Source organism: Mustela nivalis (genome assembly GCF_964662115.1).
Source record: "Mustela nivalis genome assembly, chromosome: 12".
Taxonomy (NCBI): Eukaryota; Metazoa; Chordata; class Mammalia; order Carnivora; family Mustelidae; genus Mustela; species Mustela nivalis.
In genome coordinates, this window is record NC_139031.1 from 86,600,635 (window position 1) to 86,622,108 (window position 21,474).

The 21,474-nt window shown below is 41.6% G+C and overlaps 1 long non-coding RNA gene and 1 pseudogene across 3 annotated transcripts in view; one reads left to right on the forward strand and one right to left on the reverse strand.

The window, feature by feature from the left end:
• The window catches only part of LOC309844763, a 57,104-nt gene extending 39,970 nt beyond the window's left edge, over positions 1-17,134 (forward strand). The window contains exons 3-4 of one of the 2 annotated variants that reach the window (XR_014300875.1): positions 13,340-14,902; positions 15,114-17,134. This is a non-coding gene — a long non-coding RNA (uncharacterized lncRNA). Of the gene's footprint in view, positions 1-13,339; positions 14,903-15,113 lie in introns of those variants that run through there. The other variant, XR_014300876.1, reaches the window with a different exon arrangement.
• The window catches only part of LOC309844756 (actin, cytoplasmic 2 pseudogene), a 40,362-nt pseudogene that overhangs the window by 3,845 nt on the left and 15,043 nt on the right, over positions 1-21,474 (reverse strand). The gene's annotated exons all lie outside the window — the stretch shown is intronic.

Here is a 21,474-nt window from a genome sequence, read left to right on the forward strand (position 1 = left end):
ATTCCAGTGTAAGGGCTACAGAGAACTTTAAAAATTGGTAACACGGTGGAATCATTTATCATTCTTTGCAACTATCACTGCCATGTTGGAACGCTCTTGGAGACCATGCCTTCAAAAAGAGCTCAGGCTACTGACACACTGGGAAAAAGAGGATGCGTCTTCTGTATTTGGGTTTTCAACAGTGACAGTGGGCTATCCAGACAACACAGATGTAGGCATCCTGCTGATTATAGCAAGATCAACTTCCTGTTTAATTTGTGCTAAAGTTTCTAAAATGTCATTCCACAGATCAGTCGCTTTTCTTGCTATCAGATTCTCAAATAATATAATCAGAATATAATGTTCTTTAAGGTTTTTCAGATAAGGATGAAAATCATCAGGGCACCTTGGTGGCTCCGTCAGTTAACTGTCTGCCTTCGGCTCAGGTCATGGTCTCTGGGTCCTGGGATTGAGCCCCTCGTTGGGCTCTCTGCTCAGAAGGGAGACTGTTTCTTCCTCCTCCTTTGCCCCTCCTTCTTCTCATGCTCTCTCTCTCAAATAAAATCTTTTTTTTTAAAAAGGGTGAAAATTATGTCACGTACCATATGATTGCATTCATATGTGGAATTTAAGAAACAAAACAAAAAACAGACTTTTTTTTTAGATTTTTTATTTACTTTTTTGACACAGAGAGAGAGCACTAGCAAGGGGAGTGGCAGATGAGGCAAAAGCAGTCTCCCTGCTGTGCAGAGAGCACAACATGGGGCTTGATCCCAGGACCCTTGCATGGCTTAATCCCAGGACCCCAGCATCATCACCTGATCTGAGTCACCCAGGCACCCCCAATTTTGAGTGTTTTAGAGAGGCAGTTTCCCTGACAGCAGCCATGACTCTGATACCTGCATGGCTATTCGAAGACCATGGAGATGGGAAGATGGGAGTCCTGTCCACCAGCAAATGTGAGAGGCCCCTGTAGAGAACTACTCCCTAGTCTGTGGGGCTTGTGTGGACCTGGTCACTTGATCTAGTAACAAAAACAGCAGGGATTTTTTTTTTTTTTCTTTTGAAAGGACTGGGGAGTGGGGAATAATCCCATCCATCCATTTACAAAGGCAAGCCAGCTAACTAATACTTAGACACACACATAAATGACTTGCATTTTATGCATTCCTTACTGGAACCTGTTCCTTCTAATGTCTCTTAAAAAACTCTTTCCAGAAAATAAATAGGCACAGGAATCTTTACTCTATTTTAAATGACTATGTTTTCTAAGATACATATTCTAAATAAAGGATCTTTCCTGATCACTGAGTTTATTATATAAAAATTCTTACAAAGGTATAAAAATTACGGGGCACCTGGCTGGCTCAGTTGGTAGAGCATATGATTTTTTTTTTAATTTTATTTATTTATTTGAAAGACGGAGATCACAAGTAGGCAGAGAGGCAGGCAGAGAGAGAGAGAGAGGGAAGCAGGCTTCCTGCGGAGCAGGGAGCCCGATGCGGGGCTCGATCCCAGGACCCTGAGATCATGACCAGAGCCAAAGGCAGCAGCCCAAACCACTGAGCCACCCAGGCGCCCCGAGCATATGATTCTTGATCTAGGGATCCTGAGTTCAAGCCCCACACTGGGTGTAGAGTTTATTTAAAAAAAAAAAAAATCATATAGGAACACCTCGATGGGTTCAGTTGGTTAAGTCGCTGCCTTTGGCTCAGGTCACCATCCCAGGCTGCTGGGGTAGAGTCCAGTGGGGAGCCTGCTTCTCTCTCTGCCTCTGCCTGCCACTCGGCCTGCTTGTGCTCTCTCTCTCTGATAAATAAATAAAATCTTTTTAAAAATTATATACATAACCATTTAGCTATGTTTCTTTATTTATATCAATTGCTTTTATTGAACACAGTAAAAATTACATGACACTGGAAAGGGTTTGGGATTATGCTGCATTTATAATATGCAAAGGGAACTGAAAATCTGATATGATAATTTGTTTTTACTTTATTTTTGAAACTCCACTATAATGGCCCTTATGGTAGACTATGTTCCATCAAAAATAATGTGACTCTCGGGCGCCTGGGTGGCTCAGTGGGTTGAGCCGCTGCCTTTGGCTTGGGTCATGATCTCAGAGTCCTGGGATCGAGTCCCGCATCGGGCTCTCTGCTCAGCGGGGAGCCTGCTTCCCTCTCTCTCTCTCTCTCTGTCTGCCTCTCCATCTACTTGTGATTTCTCTGTCAAATAAATAAATAAATAAATAAATAAATCTTAAAAAAAAAAATAATAATGTGACTTTTAATCTTTCATCCTGAAGTACCCCAAGTGTCCTTTACAGAGTGCGGTTGGTATCATCACAAAGATTAGGGGCCCTCAATGGTTAGGCTTTTCAGGGAAACAGAGAAAGAGCTGTGCAGACTGCTCCATGGTTTGGGGAGGGCTCCCTGTGACATTAATCTACAAGCTATAACAAGTATTCAACGTAAGACAAAGAAGCCTATGACATACATAAAGGGCATGTTACTAATTAAGAGAGACTGTGTTTCCTGGATAAAAGGAAGAAGGACAGTTTCATATCTAATGTTGCCCTTGTATTTCTTACCATAATCAATTGCAACTGTGTAATAAAAATTTCCCCTTGCTTTCTTTATAAAAATCATCCTGAGAAAAGACAGTGACCCCTCTCAGCACCTGGCTCCTATTTTAATAGGGTCTGATGTCTCCACCCTCACCAAAATGGGCTTCAGCGTGGAAACTTGTATAACTGTTGTAAATTCACATTAGGCCCAACTCTTGAGGCAGTGCTAGACGGGACAGGAGGAAATGCCTCTGCACTCAGCCATTTTCCCTGACATACTCAAGGAGAAGTAAGATTTCTCTAGGGCTGTAAGGAGGCCATCTGCCATGTTAGTGGGAACTCAGTTGGGCTGGCCGTGCTAAAGGCAGAGAGACAACCAATTAGGATAGATGATGTTCTCCCTGCCTTCCCAAATTCCTTCCCACTGGGCTAGCTGATGCCTGAAATTCTCTGATCAGAGTTTCATCCTTTACCTTCCTAATGAGGATACTCCTGAGAAAGAAAACATATCAAACCTTGGTTTATTTTCTCTTTTCTGTCTCTTTGCAGGAAGGAGTTGAGCAAATTGTTTCTTGAAAGCAGTGTAATAGAGAATAGGGTTACTGCGTAAGGGGATAAGGAGAAAACAGAAGAGTGAAAACTCTCTAGCCAGCTTCTCTTGGGCCATGTGGAAATGCTAGGTCCCTTCATCCTGGGAACATCCGCACCATTAATGGAACAGTAAAGAGTCCTAGAACCAGTCCTTTAAAGGAATTAGTGTGTTAGCTAGACTGGAAGATGAAATGTCATTTTCTCCAAGTCCTCCACAACTAAGTTGTCTTTTGCTCAAGATTCTGATATAATGACTCACATCCTAGAGGCTTTGGGAAGATATCCCTATGAGATAGTCTAAATTCTGAGTGCGGTCATTGTATCTAAAACCCTTCTTGCTAGAAACACTGCAAAACAGAAGCCAGCTCATCTTCCATAGCCCCGCTCAACTGTTCTTAAGAAACTGTATGCTGATAAATTCTTCAGCACTGCTATTTTTCTCTTTCACGGGTAGATCAAGGGCTTCAAGGTCCAAGCTCTCCCGCTGCCCTGTTTCCTTCTGTCTTTATCAGAGTGACTGCAACACGAGCTCTGGTGGTAAAAACTCTGATAGCCCTCCCTATCTTTGCCTTCTTTCTCTCATTCTAAACTTAAATGTGGTCACCCCTTTCCTTTCAGAGTCACCTAGGGGAACATGATAACTCGGGCTATTTCTCTGCTGTAATGCAAAAACCATGTTGCAACCACTGCAGTAATTCCATAGTATTTGAAATTATCACTCAGATATTTGAGAAGGTTCACATATATCACTCAGATATAAGAGAAGGGGATACTTGCTTAAAAAAAAAAAACCCTTTTAACAACATATACTATATATGCATATATATATATATATATATCACATATAAAATAATATATAGTATACTGTACACTTGACTGCTGCTAAAAAGTAGATCTTAAACATCTCACCACACATGCACACAGGAAGTGGTCGGGGGGTGAGGGGAATGGATGAAGATGGTCGTTAGGTACAAAGTTCCAATTGGAAGATGAGTAAGTACAGAGCAAGTAATGTCCAACATGATGACTATAGCTAACCCTGCTGTAAGGTATATTAGAAAGTTGCTAAAAGAGAAGATCCTAAAAGTTCTCATCACAAGGAAAAAAACTGTCACTATATGGAGATGAACATTTACTAAACTTATTGTGGTGATCATTTCGCAATACACAAATATTGAGTTGTTATGTTGTGTGCCTTAAAATTATGTAGTGCTATACATCAATTATATCTCAATAAAACTGGAGGGAAATAAAGGTAATGTGTGAGATGATGGAGATGTTAACCAGCTTTACTAAGGTACTCATTTTGCAGCTCATATGTATATCAAATCGACGTTATCACACACCTTAACCATATAATGGCCTACGTCAATTATATCTTAATAAAGCTAGAAAAAAAAATCCCTGGCTATTTCTATATTGTCAGGAGTGCAAACAGTAATAATAATCCAGTTCATGCTTGGACAGTGGTGTTCTTTGGCTATTTTTCTTATTTTGCTCAATACTTGCATATAAGCAAAGCTGACACAGTTCAGAGGAAGCTGGAGCTTCCCTCTATGCTCAGCCAGGAGCCTCCATTTTCCATGGAACCAAACATCTCTGTGGCTACTCTGGAGCTTAGTAGCTTCGGATCGCAATATGGCAGCTGAAGAAGCCTGTGGACCCCCAGGGCCGGTTCCTGAGAGCGCCTTCTTTCAAGTTCCTCCACCTTGACTCCTACTTATTTATTTTTTAATTTTTATTTAAATTCATTAGTTAAAATATAGTGCAATATTGGTTTTAGGAGTAGAATTTAGTGATTCATCACTTATATACAATATACAGTGCTCATCACAACAAATGCCCCCCCAAGACCCATTCCCCATATAGCCCATCCCTACCCACCTCCCCCCATTAATTTGTTCTCAGAGATTAAGAGTCTCCAGAGGTCAGCTGAGTGGCTCAGTCAGTTAAGTGTCTGCCTTGTGCTCAGGTCCTTAACCCAGGGTCCTGGGATGGAGCCTTGTATCAAGCTCCCTGCTCAGTGGAGAGCCTGCTTCTCCCCCTGCCCTTCTTCCTCTGCTTGTGCGTTCTCTCACACACAGATAAATAAAATCTTAAGGGAAAAAAAAAAAAAAAGAAGAATCTCTGTGGTTTGTTTCCCTCTCTTTTTTTCCCCCCTTCCCATATGTTCATCTGTTTTGTTTCTTAAATTTCACATATGAGTGAAATCATATGGTACTTACCTTACTTGATTCCTACTGAACCCCCTCCCTCAGTCACTCAGTTTATCCTACCCTGGATTTCTAGAAATAAAGTCCCTTCAGTTTATGACCTGACTATCTCTAGAAACTAAGCATTTTGTAGACATTTTCCTATGCAACCCACAGCACTTCTAATAGATCTACGAGAAACACAGTTGCATTATTGCAGCAAAGCAAATAGGGTGCGTAGAGTCTAAAATATTTGCATACAGCAGCTGATAACACTGCTGTCACAAGGAATCAAAGCCTAATCCATTAAAATATGCCTCATTTCTTTAAAGCCCCAGATTTTTGGGTGTGCGTTGTGGTAGAAGTATGAAGAAATGTTCCTTGGTAAATGGGAAAAAGTAATTTAACCTTTCTGAGAAAATTCAGCAAGCGTGAGATTGTCACAATTAGAATCAGTTGTCGTTTCCAAATTTAGGTGACCTTTTTGAAGTGGAGCAATTGAAGTCTAATTGAACACAAAGAAGATAAGTTTTCATTCAAGAACCAATATTTAAATTCCAAAATTATTTCAGTGCCAAGGCTCTGCTTACTTTAAACTTAAAAAAAAAAAAAAACCTAATAGGGGATTTTTAAAGCACTGGACGTGCACACTGACGTATTTGATACATTCTCACAATGAGTATGTTCATGATTTTATCAGCTACTCTCAGATGTCAAAGAAGTAGAAAAAACTTGGAGAGTAAAGTCACTGATAATGGTGGCTGCAGTCAGTTGTAGAACAAGTGACCACATTATTTAGGGAAATAAAAATATCCAGTACCAGGCTGTCCCTTTCATTTGTGACTTAAGGGTGGGATAGGGGATCCCTCAGTGGTTTTTTTTAGCCCAGTAGTACCTTCAGGAGCTCCATGGAGAGGATTAACAAGATCAGGCTGCCAGAAGCAAAGCAAAGAATTCCTCAGGACTGGTGTGTCCCAATTCACCTAGTTCCTCACCCTAGGACAGTTTACTGGGCTTACTGTTTACTGGTTTAAGAACAATATTAACAATTCTTGTACCTAAAGCGCTTTCTCACTTTGTCCTCACCCAGCTCTTTATCTCCATTTGCCAAATGCAGACACAACTCCCACCCTCTGAAGTCCAGGCTGCAATCTCTCTCCTCAACCACCATGAGATGCTAAGATGAGATACAATCCATATTCAGGGCAGATCCGAGGAAAACATCTGTGCCCCACCCCAGGCCCGGCCCCCAAAGCCACCGCAGGATTCAAGTGTGGTTCTCCAGGGGGGTAGGGTGGGGTGGACAATCCACTCAACCTCTGGGGTAGGGATAAAGGGCAGAGGGTTCTGGGCCGTCCTTCCCCCCAGGTCCCACCTTCCCAAGCTGAGTCGCCGCATCAGATGAAAACAGAATGCGCACTGTTGTAAGTCAACGCCTCGTTTCAGCCGCGCAGAGCGCACCCAGTCAAGCTCGCTGCTGAGTATGTATGTTACAGCCATACCAGCCCATACTGGATCCGTTGCCAGGCGCGAGCCCATTATGACGTCCGCCACGAGAAACTTACATTCTGTCTTTAAAACGTCCAATAGGAGGACGCCTGGGTGGCTCAGTTGGTTAAGCAGCTGCATTCGGCTCAGGTCCCACATCGGGAGCCTTGCTCGGCAGGGAGCCTGCTTCTCCCTCTGCTTCTCCCTCTGCCTCTGCCTGCCATTCTGTCTGCCTGTGATCGCTCTCTCCCTCTCTCTCTCTCTGATAAATAAATAAAATCTTAAAAAATAATAATAATAAAATAAAACGTCCAATAGGGATTAGTTCCACCCTTGCCCTAAGCTAAAATGAGACACAGGAGTACATTTTGTAGATCAAAGAATGCTAAGATAATTATGCAGCGGGTTTCAGAGAAATGCATCTCCACTTTGAAAGCGAGCCAGAACTCATATCTTACCCTCCTGGGTTGGGGTCGGGGGGGGGGGGGGGGGGGGGGACAGGATTTCTTCACCAAAGCCACATAAGAAACCTTCAAACTTTCTTTAGAAAATTCCTAGTTTCTGGCTGCAGTGGTGAAATGTGAAACCCACGTATCTATGGGAAATACATATTGCTTTAGTAAACCAGGTTCCTTGGGATAGCTACATGGCCCCCAAGTGCCCCAGAGAAAGCGGTTTTCCTGTTTCATGAACAGGTGTCGATTTCTGCCTTCCACTATAGCAGTTTTCATGCTCTGATATCAGAATACTATGAAATACTATAGTTATCACTGTATGTTTACAAAAAAGGAGACTGGAGCATAAAAAGATGGACCAGCACTCACAGTCAGTGATTCTCAAAAGTGTGGGCAGGGGATGCTGTGAGCTCGGAGTCTTTCCGAGGCTTCCCTCAGGTCCTTCTTTTTCCAAGCACATGTCTGCACAAGGCAGGATTTTCTTCATCTATGTACTTCAACAAAAACAACACGTGCCAACTGGTGTCAATACAGAAGCAGATTGTTGAAACCAACTGCCTTTTGTTAGGCCAGACATCAAAGAGATTGCAAAATGGAAAACAATGCCATTCTTCCCACCTAATGTGTTTTGGCTTTGCAAAATACTGTTATCTGTCAAAAAATATGTATTTATGTTAATATGTTACAGGTCTTTATTGTTACTTTAAAATGAAATAGTATTTTTTAAATTTCTTTTTTTTAAGATTTTTTGTTTATTTATTTGACAGAGATCACAAGTAGGCAGAGAGGCAGGCAGAGAGAAAGGAAGGGAAGCAGGCTTCCTGCTGAGCAGAGAGCCCGGTGCAGTGCGATGTGGGGCTCCATCCCAGAACCCTGGGAACATGACCCGAGCTGAAGGCAGAGGCTGTAACCCACTGAGCCACCCAGGTGCCTTCATTTTTTAAACTTCTAATATGGCAAACAGCAATAGATAAAATTCATATACCCAAAAGCTCTTCGGAATCCTCGATGAATTTTTTAAAGGAATCTTGACACTAAAAATTTGAGATTTGGGTGAAAGAATAAAGCCTTCATTAGAAAAGCAAGTCAAATCATATTATTAAAAGAATAATAAGGATGGATTTGAAATTAAAATGAAGATCACTGTTGTAGTTCACTGTTACTAAATTTTTTTAAAAAAAGATATTTTCAATAAAAGTAAGAAAAAAATAATGTTTTAGGCAAAAGATCCATATGCAAGGACCAAGGAATATGGAAAAACAAAAATCAGACAAGGGCACTCTACACCTGAGACTTTCATAACAACTTGTTTTTTTTTTTTTTTTAAGATTTTATTTATTTATTTGACAGACAGAGATCACAAGTAGGCAGAGAGGCAGGCAGAGAGAGAGAGGAGGAAGCAGGCTCCCTGCGGAGAAGAGAGCCCGATGCAGGACTCGATCCCAGGACCCCGAGATCATGACCTGAGCCGAAGGCAGCGGCTTAACCCACTGAGCCACCCAGGCGCCCCATAACAACTTGTTTTTGAAGGGGAATTTGGGTGTATTTGCACTATGAACTACTAACAAAATCACTGGGAAAGAAGAGTGTTGTTAGCAATGGAAGTATTATGGATAGATCAAAATATAGGTCTAAATCTGTCAGCTAAATTAACATGAGATCTCAGGCTCATACACTGAAAGACCCGCGGAGGAAGGGTCTTTCAACACAAATCGATTTTAATTAAAAAAACAAGTCAGGATACAACCTGTTTACTAATTATGAATTGGTTAAATAAAGTGATACATCCTTATGGTACATATTTAGCCAATTACGTTCCAGAAAGAACATTTAATAACTTAGAAAAATGTTCACAAATATAAAACAGATTACAAAACAATATTTAGAAAAATATAAGTAGGAAAAGAGGAGCGCCTGGGTTGCTCGTTAAGTGTCTCTTTTTTTCAGCTCAGGTCATGATCTCATGGGTCATGAGATTGAGCCCCACATGAGGCTCCCAGAGAGTCTGCTTGAAGATTCCCTCTGCCCCTCCCCCATTCTCTCTCACTTTCTCAAATAAGTAAGTTTATAAAGAAATTATTTATTTCAGAGAGAGAGAGGGAACAGAAGCGGGGGGTGGCGCAGAGGGAGAGGGACAAGCAGACTCCTCACAGAGCAAGGGAGCCTAATGAGGGGCGGATCCCAGGACCCCGAGATCGTGACCCAAACTGAATCAGATGCTTAACTGATGGAACCACCAGGTACCCCAATAAATAAATCTTAAAAAAAAAAAAAAGAGAGAGACAGACAGACAGACAGGAAGGCTATATACCAAAATGTTAAAATACATTATCTCTGAATGATGATGTGATTTTCATTACTTTTTTTGTATTTTATTGTATATTTAAATTTCTCCCCAAATAATAATAACAGCAGTGATAATCCAACAACACATTTGTTTTTACAGAGCTATCTAACTTTCTTGTTTTCTTCGTTCACTGGGCAAGCCGGAGCCATCTCTCCCCAGGCAGGCCACACCCACTGACCCCTCCCTGGTTTTAATAAATAGCCCCAGGAAGTCAGTCCCTTCCTTCCCCTTCCAAGGGCCATAGGAGCACTCTGTTCTGCTTTTGAATTCAGCCACTCCAGCATGTGCTAATTGATTTTATTCTACGAATTTAGAATCAGGTAGTTGGGAGCCTCATGAACTCTCCCCGAAATAATGAATGCAAATTAATGTGAAAGTATATCCCCAGGATTTCCTGTAAGAATCTTTTATTACAGTGACAGTGAGGAGTTTTTACAAGTACTTATCATAAATAATGTATTGCCTCTGGTGGCAGGCTAGATCCCTTACGTGACTGTTACTATGGGAACATCAATGTCCATATACAGTTTAATTCTATTCCCAGAAGCTGAAGTGAAAATCGGCATTATCTTAATGTTGCAGATGTGAGAATTTAGGCATTCAAAAGCTAAGTAGCCGGCCCGGAACCAACAACAAATCAGAGGAAGAAGAGCTGGAACGAGTCTGTTGACATCGAACCCAGGACACTTTTGGCTAAAGCTGGGAGTCTTCACGTCATGTGTGTGGTGGGCTCGGTTTCCATGGACTCTCCTGTCCTAGTGTGACTCCAGGGGAGCCTCTCACAAGCCTAGGGTGGGCACCAACAGTCTTGTTACCTGGAGGCAGTTTATAGGAGGAAGAAGAGGCTGCCCCTCCAAGGCTCTGAATTACCGAGAGGGGCGAAAATCAACAGACAAAGGCACTCACCCTTGACCCTTGCTTTGCCCAAGTAGGAGAAGCCAGGGCAAGCAGGAAGCAAAGGGATTTATGTGTGCATGAAAGAGGATGTCGCTAAGAAGCATTTAGACAAGTCAAAGGAAGGCTGTTTCATTTTAAATAAATGTGACCCAGGGAAGAAAGGCAGGGTTCATTTAGAAGGCTAAGAGGTTTTTAAAATTGTCACAGAGCTGGAGTGACAACAGAGTAACTTTTCTCCTGCTGTCCCTATTTGTCACAGGGGAATGATGACCCTTCCCCAGCTCATCTTCTGATCCTCTGCTTTGGGTACAAAGGAAAAAAAAAAAAACAACTTTGAAAAACCCTAGAAAATCTACATAGGGAAGGTCCTCATTTTATGTGGAAGCGATAGTCTAGGAAAACAAATTTATTACAGTCATATGACTTAACAAAAGAGAATTACTCTCTTACAAAATTGATATAAAAATCTACCCTCTCGTCCCATCACTTTTCATCCCTTAATATTGTTTAACAATCCCAATAAATAATACTTCATAATACTTTACATAAATAACAAATTATTAATAAAAAAGACTCTAATACTTACACCATGACACTTTTTACTTCTGGCCTTAATGAAAGAACTATAGGTCACTCGAAACCTGGGGTCAGTGAATATTTTCTTTAAAGGGCCAGATGGCAAACATTTTAGGCTTTGCAGGTTATACAGGATCTCTTTAAAAATGTAAAAACCATTCTTAGCTGAGATGTACAAAAATGTAATTTGCCATCCCCACCCTAAGCTATGGCAGCCAATGTAAGAGCCATAAAGGGCAGGAGGCCAGAGTGGACAGGCCACCCATATCCACCTCCATCATTTCCACAGACTTAGTCTGTCCTGTTCTCATTGTATCTCCAGCCCCTCAAATGGTGCCTAGTGGCCATTAGGCCTAAATATGTGGTTGCTGATTCAGTAAATGATGGCTGGGCTCAGAGGGCTGGAGTTGCAACCTGTTGAAAGTCTGCCATTGGCGTTGATTCTTTTCTACTAGGAATCTGAGTGTTGAGAGTCCACCATATTGTGTCTTTGCTCTCTCCTGGCCAACAGGAGTATTATCAATAATGAAACAACTAAATATTATGACTTACAGCACAATAGGTCCTACATGTATGAGCATCTCAGTGGAAAATGGTATAAAAAGGGAGTTATGTAACAGAGGCCTCTCTTACGTACAAATCATCCTGGATAGAGGAACACAGGTATTTCCTGACAGAGTGGAAGGAAACTAACAGTTCCTGAGCCAACTTTATGTTAATGTGTTTAACACATTATTTCATATTATCCTCATACGTCATTGCAAGGTAGAGGATGTTACATTTTATGGGTAGAAAACTGAGCTCAGGGGGGCAAAATAACTTGTTCAGACTCCAAAAATAAATATGTACCAAACCAGGATTCAAATCCAAGGCTGTCTGGCCCCAAACTTCAGGCTCCTTCTACTCTACCTGACTATGGTAGGGGTAGTATTTTTAGTTCTACCAACAATTTGCCTTGTGACCTTTGAGATGATCACGTCACCTCATTCATTAGACACAAATATAAGTAGCTACCCATCTCTCAGTGAGTCGAAAGAATTCATGAATGTTGCAAAACCAAGCACACAGCACTACCTTGCACCCAATAAATACCTGCCTAATTTGAGTTACGTTGAACATCTGAATTGGCTGACACCCAGGAGAAAGGAGAGAAGACTATGGGGAGGAAATGTCTGATTTATCACCCGAGAGGGAGGAGGAAAAAAGTATGAAATGTAATTCAATGATTATGTAGACGGGGTTATAGGTTCAGGCAAAGTAGGTGCAAGGCAGGATCTAGAGAGTAGAAGAACTTCAGTTTCTAGGAGAGCTAACGTAGGCATTGCATTGATTTTCAAAGGATTTTTGTTAGGAACAGAGCCTTTCTTCTGAAACCTTATTTTGAAGCCCAGTATAGAAAACAAATACAGAGCTATTCTTAGCCCTGCTTTCTGGTTTCCATGGTGTCCCCTAAGGAACTTTTATAGAACCCCTCAGGCCAGCTCAGGGCATGGTTTGAAACTTCCTGGTCTTCTATCTGCCTTCTCGCTCAACGCCCAATCAAATATAGTATTTACAATTGACGGAGGGTGGCTGTTCCCTTTATCCTAATAATGGTACAAGAGATCTACTCTGGAGAGTGTCGCTGCTGGTTGTAACATTCAGGGGTGGGGGTTACCGTAGCCTGGTCTGATTCAGGTTTCCAACTATGGAGTCAGGAATATGTCTCTCTCTGTTTTTCGATACCGTGTTCTCTGTGAAGATACCAGTTCTTTCTACTCAGGACAGAGATGGCCACCAACAGTTTAGGACCTCTATCATCCCTGGTATCTACAGTCTCAGGAAAAAACAACCCTTGGTTAATAGCACAAGACCTCTTGAAGGATCCATCACCGTCAGTCATGTGCTCATCCTGACAGTGCAGTTACTATGGGTGGAGCCATTCAGAATTATGATCAGCCAGGCCTGGCTGATGCCCCCAACTCTAGAGTCAGGAGGGAGGCCAGTGCCACCAGCACACATGGATCAAGAAGAATGGGAGTGAAGGGTGATGCCCCAAAGTGATATTGAGTACAGAAAAACATAGGCCCCGTCCAGTGATCAGAGACATGATAATGATGGTAAGCAAGCCCAGGATGGGGGAGATTGAATTGACCGGGTTGACCGAAGTACTGATATAAGAAAAAGGTAGAAGTAGAATTCAGGCACAAACAAGCTAAGAGAAAAGGCGAGAGACGTGTCCCGTTAATGTGGACCTGCATTTCCACAGGGGAAGAAAGATGTCTTCAGTCCCTGAAGGAAAGGCAAGTCGACTGTGAAGCCATCCAGAAGACTATTTGTCATCAGGCTAAGATGAAAAGTGGTCAACAAGTGTCTGCATGAGGAGGTTGTGTGGGAACTCAGATTATAAAGTCACTGGGGAAGACTTCAAGAGACATTTTTGCAGTGATTCAGTTGCCAAGGGTGAGAGGGCGGAAAAGAGCAAGACTCAAGCCTCAGGAGTACAGCGATTTCTTATTTATTTTGGACACAGTATCCACAGAGAAAGATTTTGAGTGTTGACTGGACACAAATAGCACTGAGTCAACCAAAGAGAAAGACGCATCTGTGGTAGTGTGGCCCAGCAGTTAGATGTTCCAGTTCTGGAATCAAGTAGATCTGGGTTTAAATATTGACTCCTCCCCCGTGGGTGGTATGACCTAGAGACATCACGTATTCTCTCTGGACCAAGGCTTCCTCATCTGGAAAATAAGGATGTTATTCGCTTCTAGTTCATGGGCTTTTGTGATTTAGTATTAACAGAGATAACATTTGCAGAGAACTTTGTACAGTGGCCAGCATATAAGTGTACATAAATGGTGGTGTTCACAGGATATAGAAACAAAATGGCTGCTGGATACAATGCAGATATTGTATAAATGGTACAAAACATGTAGCCTAAATCAACTGAGTGAAAAATTGAATTGCCTCAGAGGAAAAAAGTTGGAAAGAGAAGGGAGAACAGAGCATTGCAAAGAATTATCCAGGATACCTGATTTTTTTTTTTTTTTTTACTTGAAATAGATAAGTTATTGCAGTTTATTTTTTCATGCATGCATTCTGGAACTTTTCGATAAGAGCCATTAAGTGTTAGGCACTTAATGTGCAAGCTTCCAGGGATATAAAGGAGAGGTTAAAACTCCCAGCCTTAAAGAGCTCACAGTCTAGAAGAGGAGAGAGAGAAGAACATAAATGGTATTAGGACAGCATGATGAGAACGAAGTAGGTTTGCTCAGAGTGTGTGAGGGGAGCAGGGCAGTGAGCAGCCAGTTCCATAGGACCTTCTCTGGCTGCAGAGGGCATTCAACTATGATCTGTTGTATACGTTCATCCTGGAGGTGGACGTCAGTAATATATAGCCTTAGAAGGTCATATTTACAAACAAAATTGTCAAATGTTAATAATCGTTGAAGCTGGGTGATAGGAATTCTTTCCACTCTTCTCCCTACTTTTGAAAACATGCATTATAGAACTTTCTTCTTTTTTCCTGAAGTATCACTGATACACAACATTACATAATTTCCCATGTTCAACAGAATGCTTCAACAAGTCTCCATGTTACGTTGTGCTGTGCTCATCACAAGTATAGCTACCTTGTGTTGTCATACAACCCTGTTACCGTACCATTGACTCTATTCCCTGTGCTGTACCTTTCAACCTTGCAACTTATTCCATAATTGGAGGCCGGTACCTCCCACCCACTTCACCCATTTTGCCTATCCCCCCATCTCCCTAGAGCTTTTTGAAATGGCACATGAGACCTAAATTCTCAGAGCCAGAAAAGAACAGTTAGGTGGGGCGCCTGGGTGGCTCAGTGGGTTAAGCCGCTGCCTTCGGCTCGGGTCATGATCTCAGGGTCCTGGGATCGAGTCCCGCATCGGGCTCTCTGCTCAGCAGGGAGCCTGCTCCCCCCCCCCTCTGCCTGCCTCTCCATCTACTTGTGATTTCTCTCTGTCAAATAAATAAATAAAATCTTTAAAAAAAAAAAAAAAAAGAACAGTTAGGTGAAGGAGCCCTTGGCAGCAGCCATAACCAGGAACTTAACAAACTTTTTGAGAAAAGAGGAAAGTTGTGCTTCACCTGCTGTGGATGGAGGAGTAAATGGAACAAAGCAAGGGGCAGGAAGCTGGGAAAGACAGTGATAGCGAGGAGAAAGGCATAGAGATGGAAAGACAAATTGGAGCAAAAAGGGAAAACGTATAAAAACCAGGAACTCTGAATACCCACTTACCAAAATAAATAAATAAATACAAGGAAAGAAGGAAAGAAGAAAATGTGCTGAAAATAGGTTGGGGTGAAAGAATTATAGAGAAACTGAATGACAAAGGCTAATGCCCAAGTAAAAATATTATCAGAGATAGAAAGGGATTAGGATTCTGTTCCAAAAGAGGAATCGTGAAAACAGAAGACAGAAGGACGCCCCATGAGGACACCAAGCACAGTGGGAGAGCCAGAGTTCCAAATGAGCTAGTCAGCAGGATGTTGACATAAGGTGCTGCAGTTTAAAGAAAATTTTCAGAGGGAGGTTAGGGGGCTTTGGGGAAACATCCACATATATAAGTTCATTCTTTTTTTTTTTAAGATTTTATTTATTTATTTGACAGAGAAAGATCACAAGTAGGCAGAGAGAGAGAGAGAGAGAGAGGGAAGCAGGCTCCCTGCTGAGGAGCCCGATGCGGGACTCGATCCCAGGACCCCGAGATCATGACCTGAGCCGAAAGCAGCGGCTTAACCCACTGAGCCACCCAGGTGCCCCTATAAGTTCATTCTTGACAAGTTCATACATTCATTTATTCGTTCGTTCATTCATTTCAACAAATAGTTATTAATCTTGTTTTCTGGCAATAAACTGACCTGTCAGTCACGTTTCCTAGAGCCTAACAATGGAGACGAACAATGAAACAAGCAATTCTACATTATAATGAAATGTGACCAATGCCAACAAAGGTCAGGCCCTCATGGGGTGCCTTCATTCCCATGCAGGGTGTTTCCCCAATTCCGGGGTTGGCCCTTGGGATGTTGTAGGTATAGAACCATGATCTGCTTCCACACCTACATCCACCTCTTGGGGATAGACATACCCTAACCAAGGTCACAAAGGCATAACCACCAGAAGGCCAATTTACTGACTTAGAGTAAGAAAGATAAAGATGAACGATTTGGGTATTTGCATTCTCTGATGAGCACATTCTTTCATGATAGACATATCAAAGTGAGAGTCAGATTACCAGTCCAAGATTACTCAAAGAGAATGGATTACAGCAAAGGAGGGGTGAACTGGATGACCTTAATGCCCAGTGTCACTTCTAAGTCATTTTCTGCCTCACAGAAGATATTGGTATTCATGGGTCAGGATACCATCCCTCCAGTCACTGCTAGAGGACTTGTCATATTCTATCTTTTTCAATTTCTTTTTCATAGACTCCCCTACTTTTGTGTACACATTCATTCTCCAGACATGGTACAATATAATTAACTGAATGTAATCTTTCTTAGATATAATCACAATCCAGTCTTGTCCCCGCTAATGTGATACACAGATTACTCAAATACTATCTGGGCACTCAGAATCGGTTGGGTCATCTCTATGTAAGTCTGATTTTACCAATAATGTTTTAATTATTACTAACTTCTTATTCCAAGTGTAATTTAATCTCATTTTGTGCTGCCTATTTTCCATTCATTAGATCTATCCTCTAGCCAGTTAAAGTTGGGTTTGTCTAATAAATGGGCCATCAAAGATCAGAGGGAAGGAGGGAAATGAAGTAGGGGTATTTGATTCCTCAGCTCTCTTCTTATGGGGTCACTGCAAATAGCCTACCTCTCCAGACCAATGATCACAGCTTTTGTTGCAAGAGTCCTCTCTGTTTCTGAGTTTTGGTAATAGCTCTCATCCTTTTTTTGGCCTTGGGGTGGTAACAATTCCCCAGTGTTGCTAGCCCCAACATAACTCACTGGACCTGGTTGGTTTCCCTAAATACTGCCCATACCATTGTAACAGTCTCTTTATTAAACTTTCCTAATTTTCTCCTTTGGACATGCCATCTCTTTCCTCTTGGGACCCTGATAGGGATTGGTATTGACTTTAAACTCATATGTTACCAATGGACGGTAAAGGCTGGAGCAAATATATGTAGCCAACTAATTATATAGTGATAGAGACCCAAAGAACTAGGAATTTAATCTTTGGGGCTCTGAAAGAAGAAATGTTATGTATTACTTTCTTGAAAAATAAATGAATGAAATTAAATAGAATGTTGAGTTAAAAAACAACCTTAAAGAGTGTCAGGTTTCTAGACAGTGCATAAAACCAAGGCAAGTAAGATTCAGTGGCTCACCCACAATCACAAAGTCCCTTAACTACAGAATTGAGAGTAAATTTGGCTTTCTGGTTCCTAGACCTCTGCTACTCCTTTTTGCCTGTGCATACTATTTTGATTCCCTGAAGAAGAAAGCAACATGGGTCTCCTACAAACAAGAGTTCTAAAAAGAAAGGAAGAAGGTGGTAGGTGTGGTAATTTTAAAATATGCTCACAGGGGCACCTGGTGGCTCAGTCTTTGAGTGTCTGCCTTTGGCTTGGGTCATGATTCCAGTGTCCTGGGATCAAGCCTCCATCGGGATCCTTGCTCCACGGGAGGCCTGCTTCTCCCTCTCCCATTGTGTTCTTTCCCTGGCTGTTTCTCTGTCAAAGAAATAAATAAAATCTTAAAAAAAATAAAATATGCCTATAATTTCTTTGATAATTCTCTATTGAAGAAGCGGATCTAGGTTCCTGTTCTCTTGAGTGTAGACTGGATTTACTCACTTGCTTCTAACTAACAGAATACGGTAGAAGAGATGGTGTATTATTTCCAAGACTAGGTCATAAAAGGAAATAGGACTTCCTCCTTGCTCTCTCCCTTGGACACTTGCTCTGGGGGTCAGCCACTGCCATGTTGTGTGGCAACTCAAGCAACCTTATGGAGAGGAAGCAAGACCAACCGTCAATAGCCCTTCAAGTACACCATCTCAGAAGCAGATTCTCTAACCCCAGTCTAGCCTTCAGATGATTACAGCCCCTAAACTTCAGTCCAGACCCAGAACCACCCCTCTAAGCTTTTCCTGAATTCCTAACCTAGAGAAACTATGAAATAATAAATGTTTGGTGTTTTAAGCTGCTAAGCTTGAAGGCAATTTGTTATATAGCAATAGTTGACTAATAAAGACAGGAAGATGAAAGAAGGCAGAAAAGAGAAAGAAGGAAGATAAAGTAGTCAGAAAAAAATTCTGCTTGTAAAATATTCTTGCATAGCACAGCCAAAAATTGTTCAGAGAACCACTACATTAAACACAGAAGGCTGATGATTTGGAGAGTTACTGAATCAACATATTTGGAGCATGGAATGTCATGGTTTCTGTATGAATACCAAAAAAAGTTTCACAATTTTAAAACTTGCAAAGTGTCACTTTGGTCAGATCATGGTCTGTATGAGCCCAATGTTCTATTTACGATGGCAGAACAAGATGTGGGAAAACATGAGTATTTTTTTATGGCTCTGATCTCTAAAATCACAATAATGTATTCAACTAATGTCAATATATGTATGTATACAGAAAGACCTTTCTTTCTTTTTTTTTTTTTTAATACTTTACTTATTTATTTGCCAGAGAGAGAGTACTTGTACAAGCAGCAGAGGGACAGGGAGAACCAGGCTCCTCGCTGATCAAGGATCCCAGTGTGGGACTCAATTCCAGGACCCTGGGATCATGACCTGAGCCAAAGGCAGACATTTAACCAACTGACCCACCCAGTTGTCCCAAGACCCTTTTAAAAATACTATTTTCTATCCTTTTTTTTTTCTCTCTCTAACACTGCCTCCAAGCTCTGAGGGTTGATCCCTCCATCTAAAATTCCTGTGACAGTCTTTGCTGGAAGATCTGGAAACCTAGAGGCTAGAGGAAACTCTGCTAATTCAATGTTAATATTTGGGGAGGGAATGGCTAGCTGAAACTATTAAGGCCACAATAAAACAACCAAAGTTACAGTCATTACCTATCTCAACAATAGATTCAATCTCCTTGAAGATAAGTTGTTTATCTTGTCAATTCTATGGTTTGGGTCTTCACAAAAAACACAAGGATTTTTTGTTTGTTTTTTAACTTTGTTTTTTAGTAATCTATACACTGGGTGTGGGGCTCAAACTCCGGACTCTGAGATCAAGAGTCACATGCTCTTCCGACTGAGCTGGCCAGGCACCCCTCTATGAAGTTCTTCTTGCTACATATATATCTGATCTCTCTTTCTGTGGCTTTCTGTTACATCTAATATTACATTACATCTAATTACATCTAATTTAGAGAACAAGTGGTCCTCTAAACTTTCTGCTGCAAAGCCCCCAATTGTTGCATCTGATATTTCATAGATGTCGTTCATCCTCAATGTGGATTATTTCTTTTACAATCCTTGATTCCTTTTCCATTCAGCTTTCATCTTCTCAGACTCAACAATGGACAGACATTAAAGGAAGAAAGCAAAAATAAAGACGTAGGAATATCATAAAAAGTAAAGCCGAATGCTTGTGATGAGCATAGCATTGATGAGGGAGCAGGAGGCTGGCTGAGGACAAAGCAAAAGCTGGCACCTTGCACCCCGTCTCCACCCACTCCCCTTGGTAATATGTGTGACATTCCTCAGGCACCTCTGGCTGCCCTAAAAGAAAAACAAATAGTTAACTTGCAGAGATCACACTCCTGCAAGACAGAAGTCTCCTTTGGTTTACAACAAAGAAGCTATCTAACAATAGCACAATTTCCAGAGGCAAATAACTCAGTTCCTCAAGCCCTAAGTAAAGTGAAATTTCTTCTAAACCCAAATCTCACTAACAAGGACACTTGATAGGAGAAATGTGAAACTTTACCTCTAGATATCCAATCACTGATATACATCTAAAGGGTCTCACAAGAAGATTTTTACTACTAGTAATGAATAACCTTTCCCCAACAATAGCTAGCCCCTCAAGGTCCTGGAGACCTTGATTCCAAAATTCCTTAGAGACTAACATTACCCGTTTTGTCCTCACCTGCCCAACTCCTGTGTATATAATCAGCCACTCCTCAGGATAATGGCGCAGCATCTCCGTCTGCCCATGGGTCCTGTCCCCGTGCTCTAATAAACTACCTTTTTGCATCAAAGACGTCTTAAGAATTCTTTCTTAGCCATCGGATCCGAACCTCACCCCAATGAACCTCACCTAGGTTCAAGAATTGCATCAGCATAAGGCTGAGTTGTGCCATCACTATGTTGTACACCTGTAACTAATGTAGCAATGCGTGTCAACGATGCTTCCATAAAACAAGAAAGGGGAAGTTGAATTTTTCTGAACGGTGTAGCGTAAAAGCTAATGATTTGCTCCTTAACATGCAAGGATGTGTGGTAAGAGAGTAGCTGTGCTTCAGGCTTGGAATCAGAAGAGCAGGTGAGTAAAATGCCGAGGCTATCATAGATGAGATTGGGGAGCAATGTCAGATGCTGGTATAGAATGGCAATGAGAAGGCAGGCAGGGCTGGGGAGGGGGGAGCTGTGTGTGACACCAAGGAGGCAGTCAGCCGGGTGGGAATCCATCAAGGAGAAGAAGAAATACCTGAAAGTAAGGAAGACATAAGCAAGCAAGTTTAAGAAAGCTGAAGGAGGGTGTGGACTCCGGCAAGTTTCATTGAGGAACATTCTAACCTAAGTAAGTCAGATAAAGGAGAAAACAGTCCAAGGTTTGATAGACAGCTGCATAGTTATCTAGCTAAGTGAGAAAATAAATAAGCACATAAATACGTATCAGTAAAAAGAAAAGAGGAATAGAGGGTAATAGAGTTCATCGCATGCTGTCTGTTTTCCCCAGAGAAAGGAGAAGTCTGTAATACCTTGTGAGTGACAGCGAGACCCCTAGAGGATGACCATCCACGTGGCCCAGCTCTGAAAAGAGAACCTCTCCTGATTATGCAAGTCTTTGGGGCCAAAACAGGACTCTGCCTAATGCTCTGGGGTTACACAGTTTATTTTCCTAATGGGAGACTGGATTTTAAGTGGCAGAGGCAAATGTCTGAGAGCTGGAAAGCATAATAAAGTTCAGGAGGAAAAAGAGAGTTCCTGGAACAGATTGGCTTACCACTGCATTTGCAAATAATTCCCCTGTCGTTAAAATCAGCCTTTGGCAGATATACGTGGTTTGATTCCGGAGAAAAGGGAAATAATAAATTCCATGACACCCGTGCTTTGGACTCTCTCATTTAAGGAAGCTAGCAAAAGAATAGCGATAATTGGAGGTACTCAACATCTTTGGATGCAGATTAAAATTTTTTTTCATAATCTCATTGCAAAGGCTAGGAGTGGC